Consider the following 17106-nt stretch of genomic DNA (forward strand, 5'->3'; position numbering starts at 1 on the left):
GTTTTGGGAGAGCTTCTCTACGTAAGGTGTTTCTTTGAGACCTTTGGAGAGTAATATGGTAAACAGAGAAGAGAGATGGAGTACACCTAATAGTTCACGTATATCTGATATTAAATCAGTGACTCCATTTCGTGTCTTGAAAATAAACATCCCTTTAGTCCTTTTATTTTAACAATCTACAAAAAGTTAAAAATTACTCAATCTATCAAACAGCAACTGGTAATTGAATAGAACACCAAGCAAGGCATTTCTCATGGCAATAGGGAATAGAAGTGGGGCGTGCACGTGGCAGGACATGAATGAACCCAAATGTATGTCATCCACCTAGCCCCGCAGCTCTCCCAACCTGTGGAAAACAGATTCACACTAGGCAAATTCAAAGTGCCCAGCAGGAGAGAAAATCTACAGGGATGGGCGGGCAGGGAGGGCTGGGACACAAGGAATGGTCAGGGCTCCCTGTTGGAAGCTCAGAGACATGGCTCCCTGATCCCCGTATAAGTCCAGATAGGCTGCCTCCTGGGCAGTTGCTGGACTTCTGTGCTATCATCACCAAATACCACTCAGCCCCAGTAGCCCTCCCTGCAAAGGATGGATTGTAAGAGAAAGCATCTGGCCTCCAGAAATGGAAGGATTGGGTTGCAAATAAACCTTATTTTCTTTTCCCTGTATTCACTTGAGTTTCTGGTGTCCAGTCCTGTCTGCATATCATTAACATTTTCTCCAAATGCAAAAACTGTCACCATCAACTCACTCTTCGGGTGAAATATAAATTTAGTTGAATAAATGGTTAGCTATCTGTGTAATACTGAATGCTCGTCTCTGCTCTCCTTATGGTGTGTTCATGCCCTGTAGCTAAAGATAAGAATCATAATGTTGAGCAATAGAAACGAGTTACAAAAAACATCTTCTCTATGATGCCATTTATACAAATCTTTAAAGCACAAAGATATAAAAGTGTAGGGATTCATTCATAAGCACCAATACATAGAAACATACCTAGAAAAATCACACATGAACTTCAGAAAAGAAATTTGAGAAAACTATGGCAAATGGGTAAAATGTATTAACTATGGGGGTAGGTACCTGGAGATCATATTATTTTCTATACTTTTCTGTGTATTTGAAAAACTTTATAATTAAAAGTCCTAACACCAAAAATAAGACTCTGTGTTAGACATATTCTACTCTCTGGCTATATTAAACTACTTGTAATTCCCAAACACCATAATTATTCTTACTTCTGTACCTATGGGTTGACTTTTCCTCCAGGTTTCGAATGGTCAGATTATTTCTAAAGCCACCTGAGATCAAAATCAAAACAAGAAAATTTGATTCAAAGCAGATCTAAGGAGACCAAACTGGACAGTCTCATTTTTACTCATTTCCCCCTATCTTTATGGTCACTCAGTAAAAATTATGGGATTTTAAAAAACACTCCTGTTGCCTGCATGTGTGTTTGTATGGGGGAGGGTTAGTGATAGTAATGCTACTCATTGCTGTTAAGTGACCTTCTAACCACCACAGAAACTAAAGACAGATTTCTTAAATATTGCAAAGAATTATAATCCACCTTTTAGCATTTTAGGCTTTGTTACCATGGAAATGGTATGAGTCCAGAATTTAGCAGCCTGATTTATTTTTTCAGAGAGTAGATGGATGATGGGGGAAAAGTGCTTTTATTTTAAACTAATTGAGTGGCCCATTTTCCCTGCCCTGACCCTGAGGCATAACACTGAAAATATCTTGGAAGCAAATTGAATCTAAGAATTAACCCTCATTTGCCAAGTACATTTATGTATGCATATGTGAATGTATTTATATACATGTGCATAAACTTATTCTCTGGGCTTATTGTTGGAAAAGAACTCCATTAGTTGACAAGTTCTGTGTTTATAAACTCATAATAGATATTGATCACTGCTTGTGGTAGATTATATTTTCCAAGTGCAATGAGATACCCCACCCCTTAGACTCTCTTAAAATGTAATGCTGATACTCCTCTCACTGAGAAGTGGGACCTATATTTCCTCCTCTTAAATCTAGGCTTGCCTGTAACTCTGACAGAAATACTATGTGACTTTAAAGTCCATGACATTAAACGTGATACAGTTTCTGCCTGGTCCTTTTGGGAAGGTCGCTCTTGTATCCAACCTTCATGCCACAAGGAACATGGAGAACCCATTTGTTCAAGTTCTAGCCAATAGCCTAGCTGAAACTGGGTAGCCTTTTGATGATTTCACCTCCTGGTTTTTGAGCTACCCCAGGTGATACCACATGGAACAGAGATCAGCTGTTCCTACTGAACTCTGCCCAGATTGCAGATTTGTGAACAAAATGGAATACATAGCCAGAAATCTGATATTCTGGTTTCTTCCTGTTGCCAATTGTTTCGATTCTTGCTTTTCCAGTTATGTAGTACGTGATCTCTCTTGAAAGCTTCAGACTGAAAGGATCAAGATCAAGTAGAAGCCACAATGGGGTGACAAGAAGAACACAGAAAGTCTAATGGGTACATGGCTGAGAGATTGGAAATTTGGTTTATGCAAAGGGAAAAGAGCCTGGTGATCCATCCTAGCCCCAGATAAATTACATGACAATAAATAAGAATGCCTCACTATTGAGGCTCAGGAGCATATTTTCAATTTTTCTTTTATGTTCGGCAAAAGAACAATTGTGTAAAATGGTTGCTCTTGAGAGACTATATTTACGAGTCGATCCCATTTACAATTGCACTCAAAACCATAAGATACCTAGGAATAAATCTAACCAAGGAAGCAAAGAATCTGTATTCAGAAAACTATAAAATACTCATGAAAGAAATTGAGGAAAACACAAAGAAATGGAAAATGTTCCATGCTTATGGACTGGAAGAACAAATATTGTAAGATGTCTAGATTACCTAGAGCAATCTACACATTCAATGCAATCCCTATCAAAATACCATCTACTTTTTTCAAAGAAATGGAACAAATAATCCTAAAATTTGTACGGAACCAGAAAAGACCCCGAATAGCCAGAGGAATGTTGAAAAAGAAAAGCAAAGCTGGTGGCATCACAATTCCAAACTTCAAGCTCTATTACAAAGCCATCATCAAGACAGTATGGTACTGGCACAAAAACAGACACATAGATCAATGGAACAGAATAGAGAGCCCAGAAATGGACCCTCAACTCTATGGTCAACTAATCTTCGACAAAGCAGGAAAGAATGTCCAATGGAACAAAGACAGTCTCTTCAACAAATGGTATTGGGAAAATTGGATAGCCACATGCAGAAGAATGAAACTGGACCATTTCCTTACACCACACACAAAAATAGACTCAAAATTGTTGAAAGACGTAAATGTGAGACAGCAGTCCATCAAAATCCTAAAGGAGAACACAAGCAGCAACCTCTTCGACCTCAGCCACAGCAACTTCTTCCTAGAAACATCGCCAAAGGCAAGGGAAGTAAGGGCAAAAATGAACTATTGGGACTTCATCAAGATAAAAAGTTTTTGCACAGCAAAAGAAACAGTCAACAAAACCAAAAGACAACCGACAGAATGGGAGAAGATATTTGCAAATGACATATCAGATAAAGGGCTAGTATCCAAAATCTATAAAGAACTTATCAAACTCAACACCCAAAGAACAAATGATCCAATTAAGAAATGGGCAGAACACGTGAACAGATATTTCTGCAAAGGAGACATCCAAATGGCCAACAGGCACATGAAAAAGTGCTCAACATCGCTCAGCATCAGGGAAATCCAAATCAAAACCTCAATGAGATATCACCTCACACCAGTCAGAATGGCTAAAATTAACAAGTCAGGAAATGACAGATGTTGGTGGGGATGCGGAGAAAGGGGAACCCTCCTACACTGTTGGTGGGAATGCAAGCTGGTGCAGCCACTCTGGAAAACAGTATGGAGGTTCCTCAAAAAGTTGAAAATAGAGCTACCCTATGACCCAGTCAATTGCACTACTGGGTATTTACCCCCAAAGATACAAATGTAGGGATCCAAAGGGGTATGTGCACCCCAATGTTTATAGCAGCAATGTCCACAATAGCCAAACTGTGGAATGAGCCAAGATGTCCATGGACAGATGAATGGATAAAGAAGAAGTGGTATATATATAGAATGGAATATTATGCAGCCATAAAAAGGAATGAAATCTTGCCATTTGCAATGATGTGGATGGAACTGGAGGGTATTATGCTGAGAGAAATAAGTCAATCAGAGAAAGACATGTATCATATGACCTCACTTATATGAGGAATTCTTAATCTCAGGAAACAAACTGAGGGTTGCAGGAGTGGTGGGGGGTGGGAGGGATGGGGTGGCTGAGTGATAGACATTGGGGACGGTATGTGCTATGGTGAGCACTATGAATTGTGCAAGACTGTTGAATTACAGATCTGTACCTCTGAAGCAAATAATACATTATATGTTAAAAAAAAAAGAGAGACTATATTTACTCATTTATTTAAGAGATATTAACTGAGCACCTCCAATTTCTTGGGCCTAGCCCACGTGCCATTCTCTCACAAGAAAACTTGAATCCAGATTTGAGTGCTTTTTTTTCTCAAGGCCGAACAATTAGTGACAAAATCTCAGGCACCTTAACTCCACATCAAGTATTCTTTCTGTGATATCGCCCACATGGAGACACATGGGACTGAGTTTCTAGGCCTGTCACTAGCTCTGTGATATTGGACAAGCCACTGAGTTTCTCTGGGATCCAGCTTTCATGTCTTTATAAGGAAAGGATTGAGGGTGCCTGGGTGGCTCTGTCATTAAGCGTCTGCCTTTGGCTCAGGTCATGATCCCAGGGTCCTGGGATCGAGTCCCGCGTCAGGCTCCTTGCTCGGGGGAAGGCCTGCTTCTCCCTCTCCCACTCCCCCTGCTTGTGTTCCTGCTCTCACTCTCTCTCTCTCTGTCAAATAAATAAATAAAATCTTAAAAAAAAAAAGGAAAGGATTGAATTATATCATGTCTATAGTTTCTTTCTTTCTTTCTTTCTTTCTTTCTTTCTTTCTTTCTTTCTTTCTTTCTTTCTTTCATATATCTCAGTGATTGTCTATCTCTGTGGTAATTTTGTGCTATGTCACCTTGGCTAAGCTGGGATGACACTCCTCTGAATGGTTCTGTGTCAGCATTGGCCACAGAGAAATTTCCATGAGATTTTGAGGGCAGAAGTGCAGCTGCAGGCATTATACTAGGCAGGGGTGGGTAGGACCCCAGGCAGGGAGGGTACGTTTTTGCTCATCAGCTGGGTGTGGGGTAGCAGCTGGGCTCACAGCTTCTCTATCTTCTGCTCTTTCTCCTACTGAGTCTAGGCTGGGAACACATGCAGCTCTGTCTCAAAAGGCACCACCTCCCTCTGTAGGGCATTGCAGCTTTGGGGTTCCATGAAGCGGGGAGACAGATGCATGTGGCAGTTTGTCCATGTGGGTTCCAGGTTCCTCTCACGGTTTCCACTTGGTCCCTGTCCTCCCCCCACTTTGCTTCCAGCTTTCTCTGCTGCCTCTTGACCGGCTGCCCTGCTGACATGCTACAGGCCTTGGCAGATGCAGAGACAACAGCCTTCCATAGACTCCTTCACCAGCTCCCTCTCCTGGGTCCTGATGAAGGGCTTTTCTCTGCTCAGTCAACTATCCCCTTGACATTTACTTCCCCGGTTTCTCCCACAATTGTATAAGATCTAATCCCTATAATAAATCCTATATTCCATATCACTCACAAGGTTCTGCTTCCTTGATTAAACCCCAACTGATGTAATCTTTAATAACATTTCATGGAATAACGTACAGAAACACAATGAAGGGCAAAAAAAAAAAAAAAAAAAAAATCAGTATTCCTTTTTGGTGATGTATAACCTGTCAAGGCTACTCAAATTCCAATTACTTCTTTCCAGATGAACTTTTATTGGTTCTAGCCCATTTTCCTGGTGAACTTCCTAAAGTGTACATACCCACTTTTGTAGTCAAAGCAACTCTGTGTACTTAAAATGACTCAAACTTTTTTTTTCTTTTATGAGCAAGTTGTTAGTAAACTCAGATGGGTCCTCAGGCTAAAACATAATTGTAAATAATACAAAAGGCGACATTAATGTTTTTAGGAATTAACAACCTCAGTGTAATCCTCATTATACCTTAAACTAGAACCCTATGACGAATTGGGTGGTGCTCATTTTTGAGCTCACTATACTACCTGTGCTTAGTGTAGGTCCTGATGCATAATGGGAGCTAGCTCTGTAAATACTGGCATATACTCATATGTTTAGGCAAACAGACCTGACTAAAATGTAACTATATGGCAGATACTTTTCAAGGGTGTTTAGTTCCAGAACCAAATAACTTTTTTTAAAATATAGACTTTCCTTTATGCTTGCCAGAGGACCTGAGAACAGAATTATAGAGAAGCCTGCATGCTTTTGCAAAGAAGAAAAGAGCTATATAAAGGGCAGGAGGCATCTGTCACCAACTGTCATCTTATACAATGATACTATGCTGAGCACAATGCCTCTTGAACTCAGTGCTGATGTTTTCATAGAGAGTGCTTGTCAGTTTCAAAATAGAAACAATGATGCTGCCTATAAGCTACAATGTAATAAAAGTTAAAAGGGCCTTTCTTTTTTTTTTTAAATGAAAAAACAATATCAGGTGTTGGCAAAAATGTGAATTAACCAGAACTTTCACATACTGTTTTTGGGAGTAAAAACTGGTGCAACCACTTTGGAAAGTAATCTGGCAGTATCTACTAAGTTAACTGAATTTGTGCATATCCTATGAACCAACAATTTTACACCCAACAGAATATGCATATATGTTCACATATATGTGATATGTCAAAGGACACATATCACAATATTTGTAGCAGCACTATTAGTAATATCTTCAAACTGGAAGCTACTTAAATGCCTAAAATGGTAGAATGGATAAATAATTGTGATCTATCTGTGCAATGGGATATTACAAATGAATGAGAATAGAAAGTTTGCTACTACACACAATAATATAAACAAACAGAATATTGAGGAAAAGGATCCAGAAAGAAAAGGTACACACTGAATTACTCTATTTCTCTAAAGTTCAAAAGTGTTAGAGAAATAGTCAAAATCATCTATGGTGTTAGAAGTTAGTACAGCAATTATGCTGGGGTGTGGGTTGGTGGGTGAAAAGGGACCAAGGCGAGTGCCTGGGATGCTGGGTTTTTGATCAGGGTGCTGGTTCCATGGATGTGTTCAGTTTGTGAAATTCATCAAGCAATGCACTTAGAGTCTGTGTACTTTTCTGTATGTTATACTTCAATAAGACTCTTTTTGAAGGTTGAAAGTCTCCTGGTGCAGTTGTCTGGGTCAACAATCAAAAATCTATTTTCATTGACTTCGAGGTCAAAAAAGTCCTTTAAAAGCTGACCTTCTAAAGGCAATCTCTCTATATCTTTCCACTGATGCCAACTGTAGCTCACCCATCAAGGCATAAAGGAGTAAAGATGTATTTCTTTCACCAACATATCTGTTAATCCACAGTTGGGGGTTTTATGCACCATAAACATGATGACATAAGTTCTATTAATCTTTTTCAGCATCATATCCACTGCCCCTGAAGAGGGTTACACAGTGAAGCAGGTTTAGAATATTTACAGCTGACCTCCATTTTTCATGGCTACCAGTCCTAGGGCAGCTGACACAGCCAAGATTACCCTGCGTTCAGCAAGACTGGGAGAATGAATGGATTCTGATGAATGTAATTTGCTTCCCCAATGACAAACGACAAACATTCAAAGATCTGGTGTGCATGCAAATACCGCTTAACTAAGAACTGATGGAGGGTTATCCTGTGTAAGTGCAGCCGGATAGGCAATGGGGGTGAAGTCTCAGACTTCCCGAAAGATAATTCCGCAGCCTCACTATGCAGACTTGGATATTGGTGTATCTTTATCAAATAGTGGTTGTAAGTGAGTTAAATGTCAGGGCTTAAGCATCAAAGTCTATGTAGAAGGACAGGTTTTGAGGGAGGCTGGAAGACCAGGACAATTGGAGCTTGCTCAGTGCTGTGCGTCAATTGAAGTTACATGGAATAACAAAGGAACAAGGTCACTGTTGATTAATTAAATAACAAAACCAAGAAGTTGGGATGTCTGCGTGCTAGTCCTTCCTCTCCCAACAGGTGGAATAAAGGAGACCAATCTGCCCTTCTCCCAGTGTATTAGTGCTCTGGTGCTGCATTACAAATCATGGGGAATTTAGCAGCTTAAAGCCAAAAAGTTTCAGGATTTCATAGCTTCTGTAGGTAGGTCCAAGTCCAGGCCAAGAGCATTGAGTCCTCTGCTCAGGGTCTCAAAAGCTGCAATCAAGGCGTTAGCTGTGCTGCACTTCCCGCCTGAGGTTGGGTTCTTCTTCCAAGCTCATTTAGGTTGTTGGAAGAATTTATAGTTCCTTACAGTGGTCTGAGGTCCTTGTTTTCTTTCAAGCTATCAACCAGGAACAGCGTTTAGCTTCTACAGGTCACCTGAAATTTCTCGCCATGGGGGCCTGAAAGGCAGTTCAGGGCATGAATGCTTTCTTTCTCCTAGGCCAACAAGAGTGCATCTCTATGACTTTCTCCATCTCCAACCTCTAGAGTCCTTTTAAGAGCCCACCTAGTTAGGTCAGCCAACCAAGTCACTCTCCTTTTAATGAACACAACTGATTAAATGCCTTAATTACATTTACAAAAATCTCTTTTGCCTAATCCAGGGAGTAACTTACTCTCATGTTTACAGGTACTGCTCATGTTCAAGGGGAAAAGACTGGACAAGGTGTGCACACAACGGGGTAGGCATCTGAGATGTACCTTAAACCCAGTCACCTCCATGTAACCAGCTGCCTATGTTCCAATCTGGACTTGACCTTGAGCAGGCTACGTAACCTTTCTGTCTTTCTTTCTTCTTCTTCTCCTTCAGTAGGTTCCACACCTAGCATGGAGCCCAACTCGGGCCTTGAACTCACAACCCTGAGATCAAGGCCTGAGCTGAGATCTAGAGTTGGACGCCTAACCAACTGAGCCACCCGGGAACCCTGCCACTTCACTTTTCTGAATCTCAGTCTCCTCATTTCTAAAATGGAAACATTGACCTTGTGGCTATTGCAATATTAATTTTCTACTGCTGCATAACAAATTACCACTAACTGTGGTTTTCAAACAACCCCTGCTCAATAGCTCACAGTTCTCTGATCAGAGCTCTCTGATCAGGGTATCATACAGGTAAAATCAAGGTGTCAGCTAGACTGAATTCTTATCTGGAGGGTGTGGAGAGAAATCCACTGCTAAGCTCATTCCTGCTGTTGGCAGCATACAGTTCCTTGCAGCTGCAGGCCTGAGCTTCCCATTTCCTTGCTGGCCATCAGCTGGGCATCACTCTCAGCTCCTAGGGATCACCATATTACTTGCCAGATGTCCCCCTCCATTTTCAAGCCTTCTTGTATATCAAGCATACAAGTATATCAAGTCCTTCTTTTTTTTTTTAAGATTTTATTTATTTATTTGAGAGAGAGAATGAGATAGAGAGAGAGCATGAGAGGGGGGAGGGTCAGAGGGAGAAGCAGACTCCCTGCTGAGCAGGGCACCCAATGCGGGACTCAATCCTGGGACTCCAGGATCATGACCTGAGCCAAAGGCAGTCACCTAACCAACTGAGCCACCCAGGCACCCTCAAGTCCTTCTTGATTTTGGATCTCTGACTTCCTTCATACCTGACCTCTCAGATTTAAAAGAACTTCTATGATTAGGTCATGCCCACCTGGAGAGTCTCCCTATCTTAAGCTCAGCTGATTTGGGATCTTTTAATGACATCTGCAAAGTCCCTTCACAGAAGTACCTAGGTTTTTGTCAGAAGAACTGGGAGAAGGTGTATGTACACCAGACATTGGGAAAATTGGAAGACTTAGAATCCTATCTGCCACAGTTGGCCATTTTTTTTTTAAAGATTTTATTTATTTATTCACGAGAGACAGAGACAGAGAGAGAAGCAGAGGGAGAAACAGGCTCCAAAGGAGCAGGGAGCCCAATGTGGGACTCGATCCCAGGACCCTGGGATCATGACCTGAGCCGAAGGCAGACGCTTAACCATCTGAGCCACCCAGATGCCCCATTTGGCCATTTTGACCACAGGAGATATTTGATCTAAAGAGTCTGACCTATAGGAAGTGTTCCACAAACATTGGTTATTTATTCATAAAGTTATTATTCATGAGGTGCCTGAAATACCTAGCAAAGTGCTGGTATGCGGATACAATCACTGTTCACTAGGAGTCCTTTATTTCTACCCTGATCTTTTCAAACAGATCAAGAAAAAGTATGAGCCAGATAGAGAACATTGGAGGCGCTTTTTGTGACTGGTATGCTGAAAGGCATTTCATTCCAGTTTCAACTTTGCTGAGGAATTCTATCTTAAAAGAAACATTTACAAAAATGGCCCGTATTATATAGAAAATAGCTATTTTTTGGTATGTGTCTGACTGCATCAGCCAGAGAAAGGGAAGAGCAAGGAAAAAAAGGTAAATGAACAGTTGAGCTGCAGTAATAAAGAAGATTTCACAAGACCATCTAGGAGTCTCTGCTCTGATATTTTAATATTGTTGTCAAATGTCACCGAATATCATTCTTCTGGTTCTTGAAGATATTAAGTATGTTCGTATTTGTGCACTCCACTACAGAAGCTAGTATTTCAACCTCCGAATCACAGAATGGGAAAATTTTGTTCTCCATGTTCCCAGAGACTTTTGGATGAGTTGGAGAACATTTATAATCCATAAACACTCAAAGGGCATTTCTGCATTTTGAAATTGCTTCCACACGCATAAAAAGGATCCTTTATTTTGGGGGAGGGGGGCTTTTTTGCAAACTCAGTTCATCTGTCATTACTCTGTGGCAAAATGATTCAGTCTTCTTGCTTTGTTTTGATAAACTGCTCTTTTTGACTTTTCTTCAACTCTATATGAACAAAATGGCCATGTAGCAGAAGAACTGAGAGTTATTTTGATTTGAGCTGGAGGCTCATTTGTACAAGTTAAGTTCCAAGTCGGCTTCATATTGATCAAAATGGACACCCTCACAAATGACACATCTGTCATGGTCCTTGAAGCTGCTCCATATGTTTAGCATAGAAAAGACGCAGGCACAGAAGAACTTAGTTCTAAATGGAGGATAGCATGCCTTTGTTACCAAAGAAATGATCCTAGGAGATATTGCATGGAAATGCCAGTGGGAGACAAAGAACAGGTTTCCTTCTCACAACTAGACAGAGCGCCGTACTGTGCTGCTCATATCTGCTCCCTCCATTCAGGATGAGAACAGTCATTCTTCCTGTTGCTGGAGGTGCTGGTGGCTGGCAGTTCTGAGAAGATGCTCACAGAGGACTGTCCTCTGCCAGAGAGAGCACCTCACCTGCGCTGACCCTCTTTCTGAAGTCAGCCTGCACTCAGGGACTGACTCATGCAGCAGTCCAAAGGCTCAGACCCCTTCCCTTAATTTGATTCAACTCTGAAGGGCCATCAGTTATGTGCTAAAGTGTGCCCCATCCCAATCCATGTGTTGAATTCTTAACCCTCAGGACCTCAGCATATGACTGTAGTTGGAGTTACTCTTTAAAGAGGTAATTAAAGGAAAATGAGATCATTAGGGTGGGACCTAATCCAATATGACTCGTGACCTCATAAGAAGAAGATATTATTAGGACAGCAACACATATAGAGGGAAGACCATGTGAGGACACAGGGACAAGATGGCCATCTACAAACCAAGGAGAAACTGACCCTGCTGAAACTTTGGTCTCAGACCTCTAGCCTCCAGAAGTATAAGAAAATAAATTTCTGTTGTTGAAGCTATCCAGTCTGTGAAACTTTGTCATGACAGCCCTGGCAAATGAATACATCTTCCCAGCATCAGAGCTCCTGGTGGGTTCAACTTCTCCCTCTTCTCAACTATGTTTTCCTCATTTCATTCTTCTCCCCACCAGGTATTGGTCACCAGCATGATCCAATAAACCTCTGACTTGCAAATCTTCTCAGTCTGTTTCCTGGAAAACTTGACCTATGACCTCTATTTTTGGCATTCTGAATTATTTTCTTTTCATGCCCAATTTCTATGTCATTTTCAATGATGCAAATGACAGTCACACATGAAGCCTGCTGCCGAAGATTGTCCCAACACCTAAGTCTGTTATTGGCTCCTTGTGGAGAAGCAACCATATTCTGAGCTTGGGCTAACCAATGGTTAAGAGGCCAAGAGCAGTTTTGAAAAGAGCACTGAAAGCCAACATAAACTATACATGTGTCCCAAATAAAGTGACAGCAGATTTATTGAGATTGGGGCTCCATCTGCCACTTACTTCTGGGAAATTAGTCTCTCAGAGCTCTTTGTGTACTCTGAGGACTGGAAACCAGGCCCATGGGCACATTGTAACTGTGGGATGACAGCCATAAGGAGTCAAGGTAAGGTCTATCTTCACATGGCTGAAGCCACCCAGAGCTGACACATATTTCCATAGATACAGTTCTTATTTCTAATGCTAGATGTATTCTTTCATATAAGAGTAATCAATTTCCTTTTGTGTAAGAGGTGAGTTACTTAGATGGGTTTTAACAAATCCATAAAAAATAAAGAGAGTCCATGTGGTCAAGGAGGTGTTGTTGAGTGGCACTGTGGTGCCCTTTCCATATCCCCTCAGGAGGTCTTAGTATTAGAAGCCTGAGAATGCCTAAGCATCTGCATTTCTGTGCCTGAAGGTTTTCTTAGTGCTAGGAGATTCTGACCACAGAGCTAGTTAACTGGAAGTTTGAAGAACTAATGCCTCCCACCCACCAGCTCTAGATCAAAGACTGGCAGAAGGTGATGTTTAAATACCCCTACCTACTTCATTGCCCATGGGTGGGAAAGACCAGGGTTCTCCAGGGGGATAAAATTCTGGTTGCTCAGGGTGGTAATTGGATTGCATGCCCTGTGTTCACCTTCTTTACCCCTCCTTCACCCACAAATAATCTACCTGCCCTAGAATCCTTGTGTCAGAGTCTGCTTTGGGGAGAACCCAAATCAAGAAGAAATTGGGAAGACAAGTGGTCAAATATCAACTTACCCTCTCAGTATCCAGCATATCAAGGTTAATTTAATATAAGTCAGTGTCTAACTCAGTTAAGGTCTAGATCTCCTTCCCATATTTTGCTCTCACTCTCATGGTGCCCTCAGCGCCCTTCAACTGAGAAGGCAGTGCCAGGAATAGGTCTTTTGACTCAAAGTTCTTCACAATCTCATCTGTGACATTAAATTACCCTTCCGATGATGGAGCTATTGTTTATCAAGCACTCATGCAGCTTCATGTCAACCCAGCTGCAATCCCCTATTGTATATTTCATACTCCTGCTTCTGAGAACACTCTGGTTCCTTTTTCTTTTATTTGATTAAGAACATCTGCAGAGGTGGTTCAGCTACAAAAGTTAGTAATTACTCTTTTTTTTTGTCACAGTAATTAAAAATTTCAAGGAAGAATTGTCATTCATTGCTGCTTATGAGGTTGCCTACGGAGGACAGTGCTTTATAAAGCCAACAAATCATGACCTTAAAAATAAATAAATATCTCGGGGCACCTGGGTGGCTCAGTCGTTAAGCGTCTGCCTTTGGCTCAGGTCACGATCCCAGCGTCCTGGGATCGAGACCCGCATCGGGCTCCTTGCTCCGCGGGAAGCCTGCTTCTCCCTCTCCCCCTCCCCCTGCTTGTGTTCCCGCTCTCGCTGTCTCTCTCTCTGTCAAATAAATAAATAAAATCTTAATAAATAAATAAATAAATAAATAAATAAATAAATAAATATCTCTTCTCAAAAATTGGAATACTGTGCCAAGTCTCAGGGTGGCTCCGAAAGCCTGGTGTCTATGCTCAATGGATGGGGGCCACCACATAACTATGCAAACCGTCCTGTGCATTCTCATTTTCTCAACATTTCCATTAGCATCTGACACGTGTGCAGATATCATTTACAGTTCAAAGGAATCTCATTAACATGTCATCCGAAAGAGCATTTTGTGAGGACAAAAGCTGTTTTTCTCAAGCTGGTGTCCCTCCCACTCCCACAAGAAAGAATCTTTTTGTTCAAAGGCAAAGCCCAAGAGAACAATCACTCTTGAGTCTTTTTCCATAGGTTCATAGCTCAAACAATAAGAAGTAGCAAACCAAAGTGGTTCTATCCAGAAAAATGCCCCCTGAGGGCTGGGTGTTGGCAGCAGTGATGGGTGCATGTGTGGTGGGGGTACATGTGTAGGCGGGGGTTTGCATGGAGTGTATAAAAGAGAGAGGGTTTCATCTATGTCTCTCCTCTCAGCCACCCTCTGTCTTCTCTTGGAGAGCTAACTGCTCTCAACCGTGGACTGTTACTTTGTATTTGTATCTACTTGTGGCTACTTCATATCAACTCTTTCTTTGAAGGCCAGATAAAGAAACTTGTGCTCAACTTGACTGTAAATCCCTGGGGGAGACATCACCTTTTTCTTTAGTCATCTTTCCATCTAGCAGCCGAGGTAGTCAGCTTAAGGTAGAGAAAAAGGTTTCAATCCTACTGTTCCACCAGACCAGTAGGCTTTCAATGACCTGATTACAACTCCCTGACTCGGGAACCTCAAAAAGAAAGACCATTTGAGAAAAGGTTATAAGTGTTGGCTCCTGGCTCTCTCTCTCTGGAAGAAGCAGCCTTTTGCCCCTCTGTGGTATGCCCACTCTCCACACCATTTTTCTAAACCCCATTGCCATCACCCTGATGGGTTTAAATAAGGCTGTGCTCCACTTCGTATTTTGAAAATCGAACTCACAACTTCCAGTGGTCTTACCAATAAGTTCTTTTCAAATATTTATCAGAGAACACCCCTGAGGATTGTTAAGGCTTCCCCAGGGACTTGAGTCGGTGCCCAAGGAGCCCCGTGCAAAATTTTATTTAATTATGAGTTTTGTCACGAGGTCTTTTGTTTAATGGGCTGTGTAAAATGTTCATGCTTGGGTGTACATAAAAACAGCATTTTCCCTCCCAATCTTTCTCGATCCTCCAGAAAGACAGGCTCTGCTGTGTGCTGGCCTCAAGTACTCCCTGGTAACACTGTTCCATAACCTTCATGGGGGCTGCAACCTCCCTCCCCAGAAAATCATGACTTAGTGACATAATGCCAGCATGTTTGGCATATTGGGACATTTGCATGATATAGATAGATGATAGATAGATAGATAGATAGATAGATAGATAGATAGATAGATAGAGATAGCTAGCTAGCTAGATACATAGATAGATAGATAGATAGATAGATAGATAGATAGATAGATAGATAGATGATAGATAGATGTTGGTAACCATAAATAAAGATCTTTGAACTTCCAAAAGTATTTATCCTTCAAATACTATAATCTTAAGGTATAATTCAGTCTTTCAAACTCTACATTTTAAAACCAAATCCATTATGAATATCAAAATCTCAGGGACAGGGAAGGGAAAGGAAAAGAGCTAATGGTTATCGACTGCTTCTGCGTTGGACTCTGAGGCATTTGGTTTCATATATGGAAGCTCAGGGCCATTAGAACACTACCTGCAATGTAACTATTATTATTCTAGTTTCTTACTAGATAGTCTTTTATTTTTTCCTTTTAAGGGAACCAAAACAATTAAAACAACAACAAAAGAGTGACCAACCAACCAAAAACATAAACAAAGAAAAAGGAAAAGGCACAGAAGACTAGAACATAGAAATGTCAACAGCATATCAACGTTTTTAATCACTGGGGGGCATATGGAAAAAAACAAACAATAAAAGTCAAGTATCCACTAAGATTATTTTAATAAGGGCGATAGAATGATGGCTTTCTGAAAATAGCCAACAGATGTCCCACCGTTATACTGAGGCTTGTTATATAACGGGTGCTGTTGTAATCCTTTACAAGTCTATTTTCCCGACTTGATCCTGTTCCAGCATCTGTGATGCTAAATGCTGCAGTGTCTGTTTCCTGGTTTTAAATGATGTTTCTAATGCCAGTTACAGGTCAAATTTAAGATAAGTGAAAATAAAGACCTTGTTTGCATTTTCAGCAGGAAAACGATGCTTTATCTACATCAGTGCTGTCCAATAATGTTCCTTCCAACCATGGAAGGAGAGGAAGTGGCCGAATTACAAAGAAGTGCAGGCATAATTGGCATATTGGCACAATTTAGAGTAACCGACTCAATTGCTTAGAGAGACACATTCCTCAAATAACGCTGCCAGAGGTCCACGCTCATCTTCCCACCTGAAGTATGAATTTGTGCCATGAACGTCACTAGATGATTTAGTCAGTAAAAACAAATCAGCTCTCTATGTTATACTTTGGGAAGGCTGGAGAGGGGAAGCCAAATTTTGATTTTGTGGACAGATGTAAGAAGTATTTGGAAAGACCCACTGATGATGTGTTCATTGAAAAACTTTAACCAGGATTCTCTTTTTTTCCATTTAATTTAATTTCCAAGTTGTGAAACATACACACATATCCTGGAAAACAAATTTATTTTAAAGTGTACTCAAGTCTCAAGTTAAATATTTGGGGAACTGGATGTGCAGAAGCCATACATTTTTTTTCACTGGTGTTGAGGTCCACTTTGACAAAAGTCCTGGTTTTTAGGGAATTGAATTTCTTTTTCCCCCTGGATGTTGAGGATCTTGCTGCTACCATATTAGTTTTACCATACAGGCTAGTCATGCAGCAGCCTATATGTTTTCTATGTCAGTCAGCAGCTCCGAACTTTAGCCATTCCTCTCTAGCCAGTGGGTCTGAAATGGTTAATGCTGTTTTTCTAGGCTGCATGTGTCATGGGCTTACATAAGACTGTAATGGCGCTCGGCAGTGGAAAGACCATTTTTTTTTTCCTTTGGTGCCCAACCAGCAAATTACTTTGTTCTGCCAAAATGGACTAAAACAACACTTTTACTGCCACCCCCTGGGAAAATGCAGTAGAAATAAAAGTCAGGGTGCTCAGATTGGACAAAATCACTACCCCACAAAGTAAATAAATTCCTATCTATGCCTCCATTTTGCAGAACATACTAGAGAGGCAAAATAATGTAGAAACCAATGG

General features: G+C 41.0%; 1 protein-coding gene across 1 annotated transcript in view; it reads right to left on the reverse strand.

Moving 5' to 3' along the window:
* Positions 1–17106, reverse strand: part of MACROD2 (mono-ADP ribosylhydrolase 2) — a 1406961-nt gene that overhangs the window by 166887 nt on the left and 1222968 nt on the right. The gene's annotated exons all lie outside the window — the stretch shown is intronic.

This window comes from Mirounga leonina, unplaced genomic scaffold (assembly GCF_011800145.1).
Source record: "Mirounga leonina isolate KUSES-001 unplaced genomic scaffold, KU_Mleo_1.0 Mir_150, whole genome shotgun sequence".
Taxonomy (NCBI): domain Eukaryota; kingdom Metazoa; phylum Chordata; class Mammalia; order Carnivora; family Phocidae; genus Mirounga; species Mirounga leonina.